Source organism: Lampetra planeri, chromosome 82 (genome assembly GCF_965212315.1).
Source record: "Lampetra planeri chromosome 82, kcLamPlan1.2.h2, whole genome shotgun sequence".
Taxonomy (NCBI): Eukaryota; Metazoa; Chordata; class Hyperoartia; order Petromyzontiformes; family Petromyzontidae; genus Lampetra; species Lampetra planeri.
In genome coordinates this window covers 1,277,312-1,299,431 of record NC_136186.1, presented here as the reverse complement: position 1 = coordinate 1,299,431, position 22,120 = coordinate 1,277,312, and the positions used below count along the sequence as shown (strand labels likewise).

The window sequence follows — 22,120 nt, the reverse complement described above, 5'->3', positions numbered from 1 at the left end:
AGCAGCACCTATGAAGGGCAGAACGGCACACGAGGGGGTGGGTGGCCAGCACCACGCCCGGCCGTCTTTGTGTTTACACACACACAGACTCACACACACACAGACTCACACACACACAGACTCACACACAGACTCACACACACACAGACTCACACACACACAGACTCACACACAGACTCACACCCACACAGACTCACACACAGACTCACACCCACACAGACTCACACACACACAGACTCACACCATTTCTCACCTTCGCCAGATGCTCCCCCCGACTCTCTAACGGACAAACTGCCTGAGGGAGACACGAGGGGGCGGTACCAAGTGACCACGCCCACCGTGACGTCGCAGACCTGAGCCCCTCCCCCCCACCGGAGCCCCTCCCCCCCACCGGAGCTCCTCCCCCCCATGCCCAACCCCTCGCCCCCGCCCCTTCACCCCCCTCGCCCCGCCCCTCCACCCACAATGCACAGCGGCGCTGTGCATTGTGGGTGGCGAGCGGACGATTTGGATTCCCGCTCGCGGCCACCGTCGGTGGCTCGCGAGCTTCTGAAGCGGCGGCTCGCTGGCTGGGCCTCCTCTACGTCGACTCAGCCCGAACAAGGCGAGCACCTTGCACGCTGTGGACGCAGCAGCAGCAGTGGCGGTGGTGAGGGGGGCAGAGGAGGCGCCTGTTGAGTTCACGGCCCCTGCTGCTGATGATGATGAGGAGAGGCACTGCCAGATTGTGGCTGATGGGATGAGTTACATTTAGTTGTTTGTATCTCTGGAGGGGCGGATTTGTTGTCGTGGCAGAAATGGCCTCGACTATAGGCCGCGATGTGGAGTGTTTGGTCTACTCTTCCACGCTGGGCGTGCCCACACTTTACCCCGATACACACGCGGGGCGTGAGCTCAGTGAGCTTGCAATGCAGAGGTGCAGGTTCGAGTCCATTTCACACTCAGCCAACTGACCCACCCACTCAGTCACTCGCTTACCCACTCAGCCACTCACTCACACACAGAGGGATAACGACCCTTCATGCAGTGGTTGTGTAGTATCTGCGTCAATGTTTTTGTTGTTTGGTTATGGTGGTGGTTGTGGTGGTGGTTGTGGTGGTGGTTATGGTGGTGGTTGTGGTGATGGTGGTGGTTATGGTGGTGGTTGTGGTTATGATTATGGCTTCAGTTTTGGTTGTATAGGTGGTTGTAGTGGTTGTGGAGGTTACAGGTGTGGTGTAGATGGTTATGTTGGTTGTTATGGTAGTTGTGGCTCTGGTTGTGGTGCTTGTGGTGGTTTAGGTTGTGGTTATAATTGTGGTTGTGGTGTTTGTGGTAATATTTGTTATAATTGTGTAGGTTGTGGTTGTAGTGGTCATAGTTGTGGTGTAGGTGGTTATGATGGTTGTTATGGTAGTTGTATTATTTTGAACTTCAATCGCACCCTACCCAGCCGACCGTGCTAATTGGAGGTGTGGTTATCGCTGTGGTTATTTTATGGTTGTTTTGGTTTTAGTTGTGGTGGTGATTGTGGTTGGTGCAGGTGCTGCGATGAAGGATGCGTTCCGTGTCCTCTGCCCATGCGGCTCCAACAACGATTGCTCCAGCCAGCACTGCCGCCCCTGTGGTCACATGACCTTGCCTCACAGCATACCTTGCAGTCGTCATTGATTCTGGGCCATCTTTACCTCCTGCATCTCTATAGGAGCTCTCGCTTCCTCCACACACTCTCCTCCTACCTCGGCTCTCTCTCCCCGTGTCTCCATCCCCCCTCTTCTTTCTGGAAGGTTCAGGGGTCAGGAGTTGACTGGCTGCACTCTGACCTTTGACCTTGGCTTTCACCCGAGTGGGATTATCTAACAGCAGTCAACCCATAGTATCAGGATCTGTCCCGTGACCTCCTCCGAAACCTAGCCTGGAACAGCAGTTAACCTGTGGCACCTACATCTATCCCGTGACCTCCTGCTGCACCTAGCCTGGCACAGCAGTAAACCCATGGCACCTGGGTCTGTCCCATGACCTCCTCATCCTGCAACTAGCATGGCACATCAGCAAACCCATGGCACCTGGGTCTGTCCCGTGTCCTACTGCTCCTGCACCTAGTCTGGCACAGCAGTCAACCCATGGCACCTGGGTCTGTCCCATGACCTCCTCCTGCACCTAGTATGGCACAGCAGTCAACCCATGGCACCTGGTTTGTTGTGATGACATTACCGCCACGTAGTGGCGAATGATGGCCATTGTCGTTGTGAGTTTGTGGGCTTGTGTGTGAGTAATGGTGATTGAGTGTGTGACTATCATGTCGTGTCTGTGTGAGTTGGATGGTAGGGGTGTGTTTATGAGGGTGAGTGTGTGTGGGTGTGTGAGTATCATGGTGAGTATGTGAGTGATGGTATGTGACAGTGTGAGTTTGATGGTGATTGTATCATGGTGAGTGCAAGCAATACTGTGAGCTTGACTTATTTCCCCCCCCTCCCTTTGCCCACTCTTCCTCCCTCTCCCTGTCTCCCCCCACTCTCCCTCCCTCACCTTCCCTGCCTCTCTATCTCTCTCCTTTCTCCCGTAACTACCTCGCCTGTTATATAGGAGGTCGTGGGTTTGATCCCTACCCTCACATCTGCTATATATTTCGAGTTTGCGTGTCTCCCTCACTCCCAGTGGTCGCGTTCAGAGTGTTTGGTTTCTATAAATGTCGACGTGATGATAGGCCACTTTGTTGACCTATCATTTGTGGCATTTTCCCTTCTGAAGAAGAGCTGTGTAGCTCGGTGGGCATTACCTGGAAAAATTGAAATAGTTTAGTTTCCTCTTTTCCTCCTCCCTCCCTTTCCACACCCCCTCCTCCCCAGCACAACAAGAAGAAGCAGGAGGAGGATGGTTGTCTCCCAAGCCGAGCGCTTTCGGGTCCACCTTCATGATCCTCCCTCTGCCCCGGGCGGGGGGAAGATCCCCTCACACAGGGTTACGGTACCCCACCCACATACACACGGGGTTACGGTGCCCCCGCCTCACATACGCACAGGGGTACGGTACCCCCCACTCACATGCCAGGCTATGTGCACCACACAGAGATCCAAAGACTCGCACATAGATCCATAGACTCGCATAGACCCATTGACTCACACAGAAACCAATTAACTCAAACAAAGACCCGTCGAAACACGGACAATATACTTACACAAAGACACATAGACTCACACAGACTCATCCATTCGTGCACCCACCCACTCAACGACTCACAGGCTTACTCGCTCACCCAATCCCTCACCTACTCACTCAGCCGCTCACTCAGAAACTCACTCAAGAACTCGCTCACCCATTTACCCACCCACTTGCTCACCCACTCGTGCATCCACTCACAGAATCACTCAAACTCACCCACTCACACGCTCAGAAACTGACTCACAAAATAATTCACCCACTCACTCGTGCACTCACTCGCCCACTTACCCATGCGCGCACAGATTCACCCACTTACTTATTCGCTCACAGACTCCCTCTCTGATAGACTCGCTCATAGACTCACTCGCTCAGACTCAATCACTTACAGACTCACTAGGAAGCTCTCACTCACAAACTTATTCAGAAACTAACTCCACCACCGACCCACTTACTTTAAAACTACCTCACTTATCCGCACCCACTCACTGACCTACTTACTCATCCACTCGCTCAGCCACTCACTGACCAACTCACTCACTCACAGACTCAGTCGCTCACTCATCCACTCACTCCGAAACTCATTCATCCACCCACCGACTCACTCGCATCCATTAACTCATCCACTCAATAATTTCATCCATTCACTCATCCACTCACTCAACCACTCACTCATTCAACAACCCACTCACTCACGCACTCACTTGGAGACTCTCTCTCACCCACTCACTCACCTCGCCCAATCTATTAGCCACTCATTCAGAAACTCACTCACCTACTCACTCGCCCAAACAATCGATCAATCACTCATATACTAAATCACCCACCCACTCACTCACCCACTCACTCATCCACTATTCCACTCACTTAAGAACCCACTTCCTCAACCACCAACTCAGAATGTCACTCCTCCACTCACTCACCCATTTACTCACCCACTCGCTCACCCACTCACTCATCCACTCACTCACAGACTGACTCAGAAACTCACTCACCCAAGCATTCACCCACTGACTCACTCACCCATTCATTCACCCATTCACTCAACCATTCACTCTCAGACTCACTCGCTCACAGACACACGAAGAAGCTCATTCACCCACTAACCTATTCAGAAACTCAGTCAACCACCAAACCACCTACTCAAAAACTCCTTTACTCATCCGCACTCACTCACTAACCTATCTACTCATTTACTTAATCGGCCACGTTTACTCACTAACTCGCTCACTCATGCACTCAGAAAATCACTCATCCACTCACTTAGAAACTCCTACAACCACTGACCCACTCGCTCAAAAACTCCCTCATCTACTATCTCGCTCACTTTCTTACTCACCCACTCCCTCACCAATTCACTCGTTTCCCCACTCATTCCTTCAGTCACTCTCATTGAGCAACTCGGTCAATCATTATCTAATTCAATCACTCACCCATTCACTCGGAGACTCACTCGCTCACTCATCCTCCACTCACTCACCCACTAACCCACTCAGAAACTCACTCAGCTACTCACCACTCATTCACCCACTCATCCACTCATTGAATAAATCACCTACTCGCCCACTTTCTCAGCCACTCGATCAGAAACTCATTCACCTACTCACCCACACACTCACCCACTTACACTCGGGAGTGGGTGGTTTTAGAGTTCAGTGTTAATCATTGGGACTCCCATAGGGTTCTGTGTTGCTCACTGGGTCTCCCATAGGGTTGAGTGTTATTCAATGGGTCTCCCATAGAGTTCAGTGTGACTCACTTGGGCTCCCATCGGGTTCAGTGTTAATCACTGGGGCACCCATAGGGTTCAATGTTAATACATGGGGCTCCCATAGGGTTCAGTGTTAATCACTGGGCCACCCATAGGGTTCGGTGTAATCACTGGGGCTCCCATAGGGTTGAGTGTTAATCACTGGGTCTCCCATAGTGTTCAGTGTTAATCACTGGGGCTTCCATAGAGTTCTGTGTTAATCATTGGGGCTCCCTTAGAGTTAATGTTAATAACTGGGACTTCCATAGGGTTCAGTGTTAATCACTGGGGCTCCCATGGGGTTGAGTGTTAATCACTTGGTCTCCCATAGGGTTGAGTGTTATTCACTTGGTCTCCCATAGAGTTGAGTGTTATTCACTGGGTCTCCCATAGGGTTGAGTGTTAATCACTGGGTCTCCCATAGGGTTGAGTGTTAATCACTGGGGCTCCCATGGGGTTGAGTGTTAATCACTTATAGATTTGAAGCTTTCATGACTGCAAGGATTCATACTCTTAGTTCTTTCGGTAAAGTCACTTAGGTAAAAAATGAAATTAAAATTTTTACCTACGTGACTTTACCGAAAGTACTCAGAGTATACTATGGGAACCTCATTTGCCAGTAAAAATATGATAATTGGTTTTTTACCCTTCTATCTGGCAACAAAACTGACACCTTTTTACAAGGAGTCATGTTTGCATAGACCGCAATACCTGCAGTCATAAATACAAACAAAAGACATAACTCTGATAATGTGCACTTTCCTTGAAGTTGATTGGTCCACACCCGAGACAGCTTTCCTTAGAGCCTAGTCTCACATGGGTTGGACCAGATGACGCCAAAAGGCTGTTGTATGTGTCGGAGTTATGAAATTTTGATGAAAATAATAAAAATTAATAATTTTCCGAAAAATGCGCAAATCGCATTAATTATGTTAATGTGTGTATTAACATGCATAAATTATGATGGTGTGAGTAATTATATGCATAATTTATGATAATGCGTGTAATGATATGCATAAATTATGATGGTGTGAGTAATTGTATGCATAAATTATGATAATCGCGGAGATAATCGTAGTAAGTTATGCGGATGCTTGCGATGATGTTAATGTGAGCAGTTGTGGTAATTAGGCTCAGCTTCGTTTATCCAGAGTTATGTCAATCAGGATAACACGATGATCAATGATTAAACGTTTACCGATTATCCTAGCGTGTGTTATGATATTTAGGTCTCCATTTTCATATCTCATCACAGGATACAGTTATCAAACATGTGATAGTTTTACATGGACTTGGAAAGAATCACTCGAACAGTTGGTGTTAAGCAATTTTATTCTAACAAGCATGTGACATTCTATCATGCAGGTCAAACATGCGTCAATAATTCATGAATAACCAAACACTTATGCATTTGCGATATCAAGCATTCGATTAGTATGGATAACTAAAATTCTTATGCAATTACGAGATTAAGCATTGACTAAAATGAATGAATAAACACTTATGCATTTACTAAATTGAATAACTCCAAACTCTTAGGCATTTTCGATATTGTGCATTCGACTAATATGGATAACAAAAATTCTTATGCAATTACGAGATTAAGCATTGACTAAAATGAATGAATAAACACTTATGCATTTACTAAATTGAATAACTCAAAACTCTTATGCATTTTCGATATTGTGCATTTAACGAACTGAATGACCAAAATTTATTATGCAATCATAACCTCTACCTCTCCACCAGGCATCTCATTAGTTCGTTTTTGTATCGATCACAATCGGCGACTGGCCGAGTTTGAAAACAAGCATGACACATTTCGTTTTGCGGTAATAAAAGCACTTATTGTATCCCCGAGGCGAAAGTATATGTCAATAGATTCATCGGTAAGTATAATATTCTTTTAACGGAATGTTGGAGTCAATGGTGGGTGAGGGCGTGTTGCGGGAGAGCTAATCTGGCTCTGTTTTAATTAATTCTTCGGCGAGGCTCTATGACAAAGGAAACTGGTTTGACAAGATTTTCTCTGTGTTTCCTCGAGTCTGTATGTGGGGAGCGATACAACCTCTCTGCCGTCTGTGCGAGTTGCAGCTGACACTTTCTCCGCGATGAGGTGAGCGGCGGCGCTTGGCGGCGCTTGGCGGCCCTCGGTAGCTGACGGCGCGGTGTCGTGCTCTCGGTAGCTGACGGCGCGGTGGCGCGCTCTCGTAGCTGACGGCGCGGTGGCGCGCTCTCGTAGCTGACGGCGCGGTGGCGCGCTCTCGTAGCTGACGGCGCGGTGGCGCGCTCTCGTAGCTGACGGCGCGGTGGCGCGCTCTCGTAGCTGACGGCGCGGTGGCGCGCTCTCGTAGCTGACGGCGCGGTGGCGCGCTCTCGTAGCTGACGGCGCGGTGGCGCGCTCTCGTAGCTGACGGCGCGGTGGCGCGCTCTCGTAGCTGACGGCGCGGTGGCGCGCTCTCGTAGCTGACGGCGCGGTGGCGCGCTCTCGTAGCTGACGGCGCGGTGGCGCGCTCTCGTAGCTGACGGCGCGGTGGCGCGCTCTCGTAGCTGACGGCGCGGTGGCGCGCTCTTTCTCCCTCCACTGCTGGATGACGAGTCGGTTCTCGTTGGTTGTCGCTCTGGCGATGAACGATGCTTTCGCTCGTTGCTGGTATTGACGTTGGGTTGAAGTTGTTGGCTCGAGAGTGATAGCTAGAATCTCCGTCCGTTTCACTCGCAGCTCGGCGGCTCAGTGTAGTAATTCTTCTTAGGTGGTGCAGACCTCGGCTTGTAGCAGCACGTCGCTACCTCGCGATTCTCGTCATGCTGGATGACGAAAGCTTCTTGACGATCTGTGGTGGAGTCGAAGCCCTGGCGATGTGTGGTGGGGGGCCAGGCCCCTGACGAAGTGAGTTGAATGGATTTTTCCCCGGCTTATATTGAGAAAATGCCCTCCGTTTCCCGAGTTGTTCAAAGTCTGTCATAAAACCTTCCTGTGTGTGTCCGTCCGTGTGTTTATTAGCTTTGAAGACACAGCTGTTGTCGTTCTGGAAGGGGGGGGGGCTCGTGACGGCGCCAACGAAGTTATACATTAGCCAGACCGATGATTCGCGTCGAGTTATATATATATATATATAAAAGAGATATTCGAATCCATGTTTTTGTTACTGAATAATATTTGTCGCGACAACCTACGCGTTAAGCGAGCTTAATTATTTCCGCCCTCGCTCGGGGATCATATCTTTTGTCTCACACAGCTTAAGTTGTTTTGGTTTGGAAGTTGAAATGCGACTTATTCCATTATACCCCAGTTAAGCCGAAACCGTGTTCCCGATGTTTCATCGTGACCCGATCTCTCATGGAGATGTTATTCCTTGCGTGTGCAATTTTTGCTGTCCGTGTTGTGGGAAGACAAAGACGGTTGTTTCCACGGTGGAAGCGCCCGGCGCATGCGCTTATTTATTTATTTCTGAGAGCGTGTTAATTTCCTTTGAGCCATTGCCCGGGAGTTTTATTGGTGTCATTTCCCGGCTTTGTGCCTGCGTGTGGAGATCCTCTCGGAAAGACAAAGACGGTCGTGTTGCTGCTGTTGTTTTCAGGGGGTTGTTGTGTTTGGGTAATTTTGAGAGCCTTATTCACCGTTAGCTCCTAGGATATTCACTTTAATTCCGTACTTATTATTTGACTTCTTGTGATTATTTAATCTGCTATCCCGGCTAAGAATTTTGTTTTGGAGCGAAATATATGCCATAATTGTTCTTCGATGCTTCGGCCCGGCCGTGTAGAAATTCTATAAAGGTAAATAATGTCAGTATTTAATTAACAATGATGGGTCGCGATTCTGGTGCAGACTGTAGTCTGATTTTCAATTGTAGTGAGGATGGATACTGTTTGCTTACTTCATGGCTAAGTTGTACTAGTTTGTCTAACATGGTTCAAAACCCGTTTGTGTTTTTTTGTTAATGTTGTTCCTTTGTTAAGAATATAATTATATATTTCGTGGCCTGGTTTTGTACTTATAAAAGGGTTTTTTGTCTTTACGAACGGATGTTTCTTCCAGAACCCCCCGGCTACCATTCCCCCCTCCCTTGTTCCTCTTGTGTGAAATTCGGGGAGTTTTTATGATCTTGATTACCCTTCTTTCATGCCCTCTTTCCTTTGAAATGAGGTGTGCGCACATCTGTGTTAGTGTGTGGGGGCCTCTGTGGGAGTGTGAGGGCGTGTCCGTTCTCACGTTGCCCCGTGTATATTAAAAAACGATATTATCTATGTTGGCAGAATAATTCTTTAAAAAAATTAATTTTTAAAATTAAAAAGGGGGGCATATATCCAACAGGCGCACAACTAAGAGTATGTTAATCACTTGGTCTCCCATAGGGTTCAGTGTTAATCACTGGGGCTCCCTTGGGGTTAAAGTTAATCATTGGGTCTCCCATAGGGTTCACTGTAATCACTGGGGCTCCCATAGGGTTCAGTGTTAATCACTGGGGCTCCCATAGAGTTCTGTGTTAATCACTGGGTCTCCCATAGGGTTTAGTGTTAAACACTGGGTCTCCCATAGAGTTCTGTGTTAATCACTGGGGCTCCCATAGGGTTCAGTGTTAATTACTGGGGCTCCCATAGGGTTCAGTGTTAATCACTGGGGCTCCCTTAGGGTTCGTTGTTAATTCTAGATTTGAAGTTTTCGTGACTGCAAGGGTCCATACTCTTTGGTTTTTTCGGTAAAGTCACGTAGGTTACTAAATAAAATAAAAATAAATTAAATCACGACGTTTCGGAGGCAACACAAGCTTCCATCTTCAGGTGGCACCGTCACAGCAGTAATTTTGCTGTGACGGTGCCACCTGAAGACGGAAGCTTGTGTTGCCTCCGAAACGTCGTGATTTCGTTGTTAATCACTGGGTCTCCCATCGGGTTGAGTGTTAATTACTGGGGCTCCCATAGGGTTCAGTGTTAATCACTGTGTCTCCCATAGGGTTCAGTGTTAATCACAGACCCATAGATTCCTAAAACCCTAACCCTATAAACACCTAAGCCTCTATACCCCTAACCCTCTAAACCGCTATACTCCGAAAACTATAACCTTCTAAACCCCTTCACCCTAACACCCTAACTTTTTAATCCCCTTAACCCTTAAACCGCTCACCCTCTAAACCCCTCACCCTCTAAACCCCTATGCCTCTAAATCCAACCCCCTTACCCTTTGAACCCCTAATTTTCTCCAATCCCATAATAAAGGTTTTTTTTGCGGTAAGATCGTGTGAATATAAATGTGTCTTAAAACCCGTCGCCACCCAACACAGCCAATTAATAAAGTTTGTCACGTGAACAAAAAGTGCCACTTAGTTTATACTTTAGCACATCGGTGTGTTGGAGACTAACCCAAATTAACCTTTATTATGAATAACCCCTCAACCCATAACTCCCCCTGCGCCACCCCCCATGTCCCCCCTCACCCCCCCCAGCTGCTACTTCCGTTGAGGCCGGGGCGAGTGGAGGCGGCACTGTGCATTGTGGGTGGCGAGAGGCTGATTTTGATTCCATCTCACGGCCACCGTCGGTGGCTCGCTAGCTTCTGAAGTGGCGGCTCGCTGGCTGGGCCTCCTCTACGTCGACTCAGCCAGGAGAAGGTGAGCACCAAGCGCGGTGTCGACACATCAGAAGTGGCGGTGGTGGGGGGGAGACAAAGGAGGCACCTGGCCCACAGGTGCCTGCTTTGTCTCACTCTCTCTCCCCGTGTCTCACTCCTCTCTCTCCCCGTGTCTCCATCCTCTCTCTCCCCGTGTCTCCATCCTTTCTCTCCCCGTGTCTCCATCCTCTCTCTCCCCGTGTCTCCCTTCTCTCCCCGTGTCTCACTCCTCTCTCTCCCCGTGTCTCCATCCTCTCTCTCCCCGTGTCTCCCTCCTCTCTCTCCCCGTGTCTCCCTCCTCTCTCTCTCCCCGTGTCTCCCTCCTCTCTCTCTCCCCGTGTCTCCCTCCTCTCTCTCTCCCCGTGTCTCCCTCCTCTTTCTCTCCCCGTGTCTCCCTTTTCTCTCTCTCCCCGTGTCTCCCTCCTCTCTCTCTCCCCGTGTCTCCCTCCTCTTTCTCTCCCCGTGTCTCCCTCCTCTCTCTCTCCCGTGTCTCCCTCCTCTCTCTCCCCATGTCTCCATCCTCTCTCTCCCCATGTCTCCATGTCCCCTTCTCTCTAGGTGGTGCAGGTTCAGGAGTTTACTGGCTGCACTCCGACCTTTGGCCTTGGCTGTCGCCCAAGTGGGATTGTCGCACAGCAGTCAACCCACAGCATCAGTATCTGTCCCATGACCTCCTCCTGCACCTAGCCTGGCACAGCAGTCAACCCATGACACCTGGCTCTGTCCCGTGATCTCCTCCTGCACCTAGCCTGGCACAGCAGTCAGCCCATGGCACCTGGGTTGTTGTGATGATATCACCATCATGCCGTGGCAAATTACGGCTGTTCTCGTTGTGAGTTTGTAGGTTTGTGTGTGAGTAATGGTGCGTGTGTGACTTTGATGACGTGTGTGAGAGTAGGATGGTCGGGGTGTGTGAGTATCATGGTGAGTGTGTGGGTGTGTGTTAGATGGCTGGCAATGTTGATGGGTGGTGATGATGATGCAAGCCTTGTGCTCGAGAATGGCACACTGAAACTAATATCACGTAGCTACTTCTGAGTACCCTTCAAGTCCTGTCTGGTCCACATCGTAAAGGGCAGGACTTTCCCACCTGTTCTTTATTTAAGGGCAACGTTGGTCACAACAATATTGTTACTTCTTACAGCTGGAATTTATCCTAAGTACATGGAGAACCACATTGCAGCCATGTGATAGTTGATGTTGTGCAGTGAATGATGACCGGGCTGAGACCATTGACTCGCTAGACTTGAGAATCTGCTTTGATCACAGGTGACTGCCTGGATTCAATCCCAGGTACTCCGTGGTGCCAATTCAGTGCTATGACCTCAAGGTCCATGGGCCACCTCTAAACACCCCCCACGTTAAAGACATAAGCAACAACCTGTTTAGTGAGCAGCAGTATTCTTTGAATATTTTTCCAAAGCAATTGGGATTGTGGAGCAGTGGCACAGTTCTGCATTTGCTTTCTCTTTAATCCACCAAATGCAACTTGCTGCTCGATTGTGGCGCACCCATTTTTACACTTGTTTCAACTGCTGTGGCAGATGGTGGAGCAGAGGGGCAGTGGAGCAGATTGGCAGTGGAGCAGGACAGTGAAGCAGAGCGCAGTGGAGACGTGGGGCAATAGAGCAGAGGAGCAATGGAGCAATGAGGCAGTGCAGCAAAGGGGCAGTGGGGCATTGGAGCAGTGGATCAGTGGGGCAGATGATGGGTGGATTTGTCGTGAAGAAGGCGAATCACCTGAATATGTGCTCTGAAGAAGAACCATTTCCCAAAACGTCTCTATCTATATCCTTGTCCCGCCACACACAGCCGGGACACCGCACACACGAGCCAAGGCACATTTAACCAACCCAGGCAGCACTCGCAAGCAATGCAACGTTACGTTGTGTCCTCATGGGTTGATTTCACAAAGTTTATAGTAACAACAGCAACAAAAATATTGATCCTAATTCTTAACCTTAAGTCTTGGCACGTGCAGGTTTTGTTCATTGTCTGCACCAGACCCCTGCAGCTGCCCCTTCCATGTCCTGGACACCATTGCAAGGTCATCGCATGAGGACCGCCTGGATGAAAACCAGCATGGAAGGGGCCCAGTGTGGGGCCGGCTATGCTAATGGAATAGCCCCATGTGTGTGTGATGTGAGTTCTCCTGGCAGCAGACATTCTCCGCTGCAGTGCTGGCATCTGCTGCTCAGTTTCATTCCCCAGCTGTGGTCCCAGTGGCACTGTGGGTCGTGTGGTGATAGCAGTCACGGTTGGCACCGATCCACGTCCACCACCCCTACTGGGCGGTGGACCTGCCTCCACAAAGTAGCATGTGGCGGAGGAGTGAGGTGAACGCTCTCGCCATGCGAGCGAGGCCCCCTCGCTTCCTCTTCTTTTCGTGCATCTCCACCTGCACCTCCTCCATCTTCTCCTCCTCTGTCTCATCCTCCTCCATCCCCTCTTCTTCATCCTCCACCGCCATCTTCTCCTCTACCTTCTCTTCCTGTGCCATCTCTGTCTTCTCCATCTCCTCCTCCACTAGCACCATCTCTTCCTCCTTCATCTTCTCCTCCTCACCCTCTTGCACCACCATCTCCTCCACCCTCTTCTCTTCCTCCTCCTCCACCACCATTGTTTCCGCTTTGTCCGATGTCTCCATCTCCTCCACCACGACCATCTGTTCATCCTTTGTTGTCTCCTTGTTCTCCATCTCCGTATTGTCTTTATCCTCTCCCTCCGTGCTCTCCATTGTCACCATCACAATCTCGTCCTCCTTTGCCTTCTCTTCCTCTGATTTCTCCTCCGTCTCTACTTCATCCTCCTTCATCTCCTTCACGTCTTCCTTCGTCTCCTCCACAATCTCTGACTTCACTTCAAAGGCCTGGAGGAGTGAGGAGGAGGGCTGCACTTGCTCAGATCTGTGAAGAGACAAACACGACACCGTTCCACATTCTTACTACGGCAGACATCGCCATCTCTCCATCGTCCGTGGGTGGAATGTGTGGCGGATTCATTCGAGCTTAATATAAACAGCAGTAACAACATGGCCAGTGAGTGTGCTTAGTATTGGCACTGTCATTCTAATGGGGCAATGCTATCCTTGAGATAGGTTCAGCTGTGTCTCACACAGACTGTTGTGGTTTCACAGTAGTGGGTGGCCTTGCTGTGTCAATTTAGCTGAATCATTTGTAGTGACATTTTTCTTTTAATGTGTATTCTAATTGATCCCTTGGACATAATTGCCTACGCATTTAAAATGACATCGGTGGAGATCCTGAACGTCCACTGTGATGGAATGGGTGTGTATCTTTGTGGTTAATGCAGTGGCAGTAATAGCCAGGGCGGGAAGCAAGATCTGAACTGTAAGTGGTGAGCGATGAGTGTGCGACCCTTTGGCTGCTTCAACCCATCCACGATCTCGATAAAATATCCGACAGTGGTTTGAGGTCGACAGAGCCGCCTCCCTAGATGTCGAAGGCATCTCGGAGTGCATTGAGCGCGATGAGCCACTCACATCTCTCATCTCAACGCATTTGAAATTGGACACCCCTCCAAGTGGTCGCTGTCTATATGCATTACAAGGCAACTTGTCAGCTGGCCTGGAAACAGGCATGAGAGTGCGAAATTATCACGGTGGATGGAGGGTTAAATGGTGAAATATGGCCGCATCGTTATCTGGTCTCACTCAGAAACCAATTATGGAAAGTAAATCTGTCCACAGTATAGCGCAATGTACACGTGGGGTTTGCAGTGTCTGTGTATTATGTGAGTGCAGCAGGGCTGGAGCACCTGTGCCTCACAGCAAAAGGGACCTGGGTTTGATTTCCACGTTGGGCCACGTTATCTGTGTGGAATGTGGTGCCCCCTGTTCTGGGAGGATTCTGCAGCTTTCTCCCTGTAACTGAACCCACACAATGCAAATCGCTCAATTTGGATCACAAACAGCAACAACTTTGTTACCAACTGCGAGCAAACTTGACAGGACCCTCCTGGAAAAAGTCTTGAGACTTAGTGAGGCTCATCCTGCGTAAACAAGCATGATAATAAATAAATGAAAATGAACACACACTGGACACACGCAGACTGGTTTACCGTTGCTCAGCGGCTCCAGAGTTTGTTTTCTCTTCTTGGGAGCCCTCTTCTCCAAAGCTCGGAGCAATCGGGCCCTGCACAGGAGTGGCGGCGGTGACGGTGGCGCTGGCGGTGTTGGCAGAGGTGGTGGTGGTGTTGCTGGTGGTAGCGGTCTGGAGCCAGTGTTGCTCGATCTTGGCGAGGCGCTGCTCCTTCTCGAGGCGCTTTTCCTCCATGAGGCACTTTTGCTCCACTAGACGCTTCTCCTCCATCAAGTGCTCCTGAAGTTTCACCTCAATGAGGCGCTTCTCCTGCATGAGACGTTTCTCCTCGACAAGCTTCACCTTGCAAAGGCGACTCAAGATGCTTCTTCTTCTCGAGATGCTTCAGCTCTACGAGACGCTTCACCTCAAAGAGGCGATTGTGTTCCTCCACCCGCCTCTCCTCTGAGACACTTCTCCTCTGAGGCACTTCTCTTCCTCCACCCGCTTCTCCTCTATGAGGCGTTTCTCCTCCATGAGGCGCTTGTCTTCCTTGACCCGCTTAGCTTCTATGAGGCGCTTCTCCTCATCGACACACTTCACAATGGCGAGACGCTTCTCCACCTCCAGATGCTTCTCCTCGAGACGCTTCACGTCGCGAAGGTGCTTTTCCTCCATGAAGTGCGTTTCCTCAAGGAGGCGCTTTTCCATGACGCGTTTCACGTCATTGAGGATCTTGTTTCTAAGGCACTTCTGCTCCGCGAGGTGCTTCAGCTTGGCGAGGCGCTTCACTTCAATGGGGCGCTTCTCTTCCATGATGCGCTCCTCCGCAAAGCGCTTCTCCTTGAGGTGCTTCTCCTCCTGGAGACGCTTCACTTCTGCGAGGTACTTCACCCTGGAGAGACGCTTCTCCAGATGCTTCTCCTCGAGACACTTCACCTCACGGAGCCGCTTCTCCTCCATGAAGCGCTTCTCCATGGAGCGCTTCTCCTCAATGACGCGCTTCTCCATGAGGCGGTTCTTGAGGAGATTGTCTCGAAGGCATTTCTCTGGGATGCGCGTCACCCTGGCAAGGCGCTTCATCTCAATGAGGCGGTCCTCTTCCATGGTGCGTTTCTCCTTCGCAAGATGCTTGTTCTCCTGGAGACGCTTCACCCCGCTGAAGTTCTTCACCTCCCCAATGCTACTCTGTTCACGTGAAGAAAAGCACAGGACCGTTCAGACATGCACACGCAGGACAAAATTCATACTTCCAGGCACGCAAACATGGACGGGCACGTACACGAACAAAAATGCATACTCGCACATCTATGTACGAATGCAAACATGAACATTTACTCGTGCAAACATGCTAGAACACGTGAATATACACCACCTAATGTTATAAAAAATACATGTTACATCATATATTCTCACAAGTTCCATAAACGTACTGAAGGCTGTGTTAGTCTGCGATGAGTTCATGGCCATTGTTGGCAACAATCATTACGGGCAAAACATTTCCACAATATTCGATTGTAAAGATCTGGATGCCCATAATCTGGACATTTTACTGCAGCATCCATAGTAGGCAACTGGAATGGCAACTTCCAATCAGCTCACAGACGGAATTCATGAGATTGCATGATATTCTGTCTTCATTGGCAAAATAAATGGCAACGTGAAGTGCTTGCACAAGTGGAATATGGCAGGACGTGATGGTGGAGAGATGGAGTGATGGTGTCTGGAGATGGTGTTGTGATATGGAGGTGAAATTGTGGAATGTTCTGGAGAAATGGTGTCTTGTGATGGTACAGTGAGGGAAAAAAGTATTTGATCCCCTGCTGATTGTGTACGTTTGCCCACTGACAAAGAAATGATCAGTCTATAATTTTAATGGTAGGTTTATTTGAACATGGAGAGACAGTATAACAAAAAAATCCAGAAAAACGCATGTCAAAAATGTTATAAATTGATTTGCATTTTAATGAGGGAAATAAGTATTTGACCCCTCTGCAAAACATGACTTAGTACTTGGTGGCAAAACCCTTGTTGGCAATCACAGAGGTCAGACGTTTCTTGTAGTTGGCCACCAGGTTTGCACACATCTCAGGAGGGATTTTGTCCCATTCCTCTTTGCAGATCTTCTCCAAGTCATTAAGGTTTCGAGGCTGACGTTTGGCAACTCGAACCTTCAGCTCCCTCCACATATTTTCTATGGGATTAAGGTCTGGAGACTGGCTAGGCCACTCCACGACCTTAATGTGCTTCATCTTGAGCCACTCCTTTGTTGCCTTGGCCGTGTGTTTTGGGTCATTGTCATGCTGGAATACCCATCCACGACCCATTTTCAATGCCCTGGCTGAGCAAAGGAGGTTCTCACCCAAGATTTGACAGTACATGGCCCCGTCCATCGTCCCTTTGATGCGGTGGAGTTGTCATGTCCCCTTAGCATAAAAACACCCCCAAAGCATAATGTTTCCACCTCTATGTTTGACGGTGGGGATGGTGTTCTTGGGGTCATAGGCAGCATTCCTCTTCCTCCAAACACGGCGAGTTGAGTTGATGCCAAAGAGCTCCATTTTGGTCTCATCTGACCACAACACTTTCACCCAGTTGTCTTCTGAATCATTCAGATGTTCATTGGCAAACTTCAGACGGGCATGTATATGTGCTTTTTGAGCAGGGGGACTTTACGGGCGCTGCAGGATTTCAGTCCTTCACGGCGTAGTGTGTTACCAACAGTTTTTTTGGTGACTATGGTCCCAGCTGCCTTGAAATCATTGACAAGATCCTCCCGTGTAGTTCTGGGCTGATTCCTCACCGTTCTCATGATCATTGCAACTCCACGAGGTGAGATCTTGCATGAAGCCCCAGGCCGAGGGAGATTGACAGTTCGTTTGTGTTTCTTCCATTTGCGAATAATCGCACCAACTTTTGTCACCTTCTCACAAGCTGCTTGGCGATGGTCTTTTAGCCCATTCCAGCCTTGTTGAGGTCTACAATCTTGTCCCTTACATCCTTGGAGAGCTCTTTGGTCTTGGCCATGGTGGAGAGTTTGGAATCTGATTGATTGCTTCTGTGAACAGGTGTCTTTTATACAGGTATTAAGCTGAGATTAGGAGCACTCCCTTTAAGAGTGTGCTCCTAATCTCAGCTCGTTACCTGTATAAAAGACACCTGGGAGCCAGAAATCTTTCTGATTGAGAGGGGGTCAAATACTTAATTCCCTCATTAAAATGCAAATCAATTTATAACATTTTTGACATGCGTTTTTCTGGATTTTTTTGTTGCTGTTCTGTCTCTCACGGTTCAAATAAACCTACCATTAAAATTATAGACTGATTATTTATTTGTCAGTGGGCAAATGTACAAAATCAGCAGGGGATCAAATACTTTTTTCCTCACTGTACATAAGCAACAGCCTATATCGTGAGCAGCAGCATACTTTGAATACTCTGTAAAAAAAATAGATTTTTGAGTGGTGCCACAATTCTTCAATTGCTTTATCATACCTCTGGTAGCAGGAATAATTTCTACAAGACCGAGTTCTAGAGAGCCCCTTTAGACGATATTTTGGTCTACTCTTCCACATTGGGCAGTTGTTTTAGAAGAGGAAGGAGTACCCAAACCTAAACCCTCCACACGCACCTTGCTGTTCGATTGTGGCGTACCCATTTCTACTGCTAGGTGGACAGAGGCAGGGGGGTTTAAGAAACTCAACTATTTGTTTCAACTACTGTGGCAGAAGGGGAACAGAGGGGCAGAGGTGCAGTGGAGAAGAAGGGCAGTGGAGCATTGGACCTGAGGAGAAGTTGGACAGTGGAGCAGAGGGACAGTGGAGCAGAGGGGGCAGTGCGGCAAAGGGGCAGAGGGAAAGAGGTCAATGGGGCAGTGGGGTGGTGGAATAGAGTGGCATTCAGACACTGTCTTTCCGACAGACCTGTTCTTCACCTGAGGACGGCTGCTTGCGTTGTGGCCGAAACGTCGCGAGAATTGTATTTTATTATGTTTTATTTTTATTATTCTATTATTTCACGTCTAAGTGACTTTACCGAAAGAACCAAGAAGATAGAGTGGCAGTGTTGTGCAGGAGGCGATTCACCTAAATACATTTTCCCACCACTATTTGTATTTGCTCTGAAGAAGGACCATTTCCCAAAACGTCTCTCATATGTTTGTCCTTGTGTAATGACAGAGTTACACCTGTTGACATTACAAAGTGACACGTGCTGTCCTGGGAAGGCATTTACGGGTACAGGCACAGAAGTAACAGCCAATCAGGGAAGGAGGCGTATCTGGGGCAAAGGAAACAGGTGGGGTTAGCCAAAATGCTCCAGGAACCTGCTTGAAGGTTCCACGAGAGGGCGTGGCTGGAGGCGGGGCTTAGCCACACCTGGGGGAATATAATGGGGAGCGGACCCGGAGTTCAGGGCTCGTGTGGGGTCCTGGCTGTGTCGCTGTTCACCGAAAACTCTCTCCGTCGTCTGGCCACGTGGAAGATCTCCTGAATGGTTCCATCGCCGTCATCATCATGCCGCCAGCCAGCGGCGAGATGAGTGAGGGCGAGGGGACCACGCTGAGTGATTGGCTCTGCGTGCAGCCAGTAGAGGTGTTATTGCCTAGAGTTATATTCAGTGAGAGGAAGAACCAATGTTGGCCTGAATTGTGCCCACTGTGAGAAATAAAGAAGTACCCTCTACGTGACGTGTCGAAGAAATTGCTCATTACACTTGTACTGCCACACACACAGCTGGGACACCTCACATCCGAGCCAAGACACATTTACCCAACACAGCACTTGCAAGCAATTCAACGTTATGTTGTGTCATCATGGGTTTATTTCACAAAGTTTATATAGTACCAGCAACAACAATGGTAGTGAATCTCATTCTTTACATGAGTGGCCCTGGGGCTTGCCACGTGGCAGGTTTCGTCAATTGTCTGTACCAGACCCCTCTAGCTCTCTCATCCTGGGTCAGCTGCCCCTTCCATGTCCTGAAAACCATGGCAAGGTCACCCCATGAGGACTGCCTGGATGAAAACCAGCATGGAAGGGGCCCAGGATAGGGACGGCTATGTTTTTTGGCTAGTCCCGTGTGTGTTTGTTGTGTGAGGTGTCTTGATAGCAGTCGTTCTCCACTGTAGTCCTGGCATCTGCTGCTCAGATTCCTTCCACAGCTGTGGTCCCAGTGGCACCGTCTCTCCGGCGAACCATGTGGTGTGTGTGTGACGAGTATCACAGGGTGTGTGGGTGGGTGGGTGGCATGTATCACTGGGTGGGTGGGTAGTCTGGTGATAGTCATGGTTGGCAGCGATCCACGACCACAACAACCACCCCTACTGTGTGGTGGACATGCCACCACAAAGCAGCACGCGGCGGAGGAGGGAGGTGATCGCTCTCGCCACGCGAGCAAGGCCCCCTCGCTTCCTCTTCTTTCCCTGCATCACCACCTCCACCACCTGCACCTCCTCCACCTCCTGCTTTGTCTCGTCCTCCATCTCCTCCTCTGTCTCGTCCTCCACCACCATCTTCTTTCCATTCTCTGTCTTCTCCATTCTCTCCTCTTGTTCCTCCTCAACCTCCTCGTCCTCCACCACCTCCACCTTCTCCTCTTCCTGTTCCACCTCTGTCTTCTTCTCTATCTTCTCTGTTTGGAAGCACTCTTCTCCAAAGCTTGGAGCAATCAGGCCCTGCACAGGAATGTCAGAGGTGGATGCGGTGGTGATGGCAGCGGTGGTGGTGGCGGTCATGGCGGTGGTGGCGGTAGCGGTCGTGGCGGTCGTGGCGGCGGCAGCGGTGGCGGTGGTGGTTACTGCGGTGGTGGCGGTGGTGGTGGCGGCGGCGGTGGTGGCGGCGGCGGTGGCGGCGGCGTTGGTGGCGGCGGCGGTGGTGGTGGCGGTGGCAGTGGCGGTGGCGGTGGCAGTGGTGGCGGTGGTGGTGGCAGTGATGGCGGTGGATGCGGTGGCGGCAGCAGCGGTTGCGGTGGTGGTTACTGTGGTGGTGGCGGTGGTGGCGGCGGCAGCGGTGGCGGTGGTGGTGGTGGCAGCGGTGGTGGTGGCGGTGGTGGCGTTGGCGATGGTGGCGTTGGCAGGGGAGGTTGTGGCGGTGGTGGCAGTGGTGACGGCGGTGGTGGCGGCGGTGGCGGTGGTGGTGACGGCGGTGGTGGCAGTGGTGGCGGTGATGGCGGTGGTGGCGGTGGTAGCATTGCTGGCGAGGTGCTGCTCCTGCTCAAGGCGCTTATCCTCCTCGACGCGTTTCACGTTGGCGAGACACTCCTCCTCCAGATTCTTCTCCTCAGGACACTTCATCTCGAGATGATGCTTCCCATCAATGAAGTACTTCACTTTAATGAGGCGCTTCTTGAGGAGATAGTCTCGGAAGTACTTCTCCTCTGTGCGGCACTTCGCCCTGGCAATGCGCTGCACCTCAAAGAGGCGCTCCTCTTCCATGGTGCATCTTTCTTTGCCAAGGTTCTTTTCCTGGAGATGCTTCACCCCGCTGACGTCCTTCAACTCCCCAATTATCCTCTGATCCAGCAAAAATTAAAAAGGAACATTCAGACATACACATGCAAGCAAACAATAAAACATTCTCACACATGTATGTACAGATGCAGCCATCCACATTCAGTCATTCAAACTTGCTTAGTACACACAGACATAATTCATGTGACTGCCTGATATCATTATGTCTTCATTGGTAATAAATGGCCTCTTCAAGTGCCTGCATGAGTGGGACTGTGAAGAGATGGGGTGATGGTGTCGGGACATGGTGTTGTGATATGTAAAGGAGAAGTAGTGGAATGTTATCGAGAGATGGTGTATTGTGATGGTATAGAGGCATGATGAGGCTCTAATATGGTGTATTGAATTGGTGGTCGTGTAGTGTGATGAGAAAAGTGATGGGGAGAGTTGGTGTCGTGATATTTTGGTGTGATGGTGTGGTGACATGGTGTGCTAGTTTTCGAGACAATGTCGTTTGTTTTAACCCTACAGACCCCATACACATCGTGCTCTCTTTTAGCCCCGCCCCCCCTCCCAATACGTTCCATTCATTGGCTACCACATTCTGATAAGCTCCTCCCCTCTCCTCCCTCCTTAACTTGTATTTAAGAACTTGCATCTTGGAATCCCTGCCTCACTTGATACAGCAAATTCAGCTGTGACGGTCCCACCTGGGACGGAGACTTGTGTTGCCTCCGAAACGTCGTGATTTTTATTATTTTATTTTTATTAATTTTTATTTCATTTTATACCTACGTGACTTTACCGAAATAACTAAGAGTATGAATCCTTGCAGTCACGAAAGCTTCAAATCTAGACCCCATACATACCTTTGGGGAGCGATTCTTGTAACTTTGGCCTGGGAAAGGGTCCACCTTATCCATAACGTCCCCCCACGTGGTTGACTGGCACGCCGACTCCCGGGCTATGAAGAACAGAAAATTCATTCCAAGGACGAGTAATGAATTAGAGAACGAAGGACATGGAGATTCACAGAACTAATTTTGAGATTCCAGTAATTACCTCTTACCACACAACAGGACCTGCTATTGAGAAATAGTCATCACACGGCATTTCAACTTTACAAGTCATGTT

At 49.6% G+C, this 22,120-nt stretch overlaps 1 long non-coding RNA gene across 1 annotated transcript; it reads left to right on the top strand.

The window, feature by feature from the left end:
- The first annotated feature begins 2,593 nt into the window (after positions 1-2,593).
- LOC144738351 (uncharacterized) lies at positions 2,594-17,855 on the top strand. The gene is made up of 3 exons (XR_013589227.1): positions 2,594-2,946; positions 10,336-10,500; positions 11,058-17,855. It is a non-coding gene; the product is annotated as an uncharacterized LOC144738351 (long non-coding RNA).
- Positions 17,856-22,120: the final 4,265 nt, after the last annotated feature.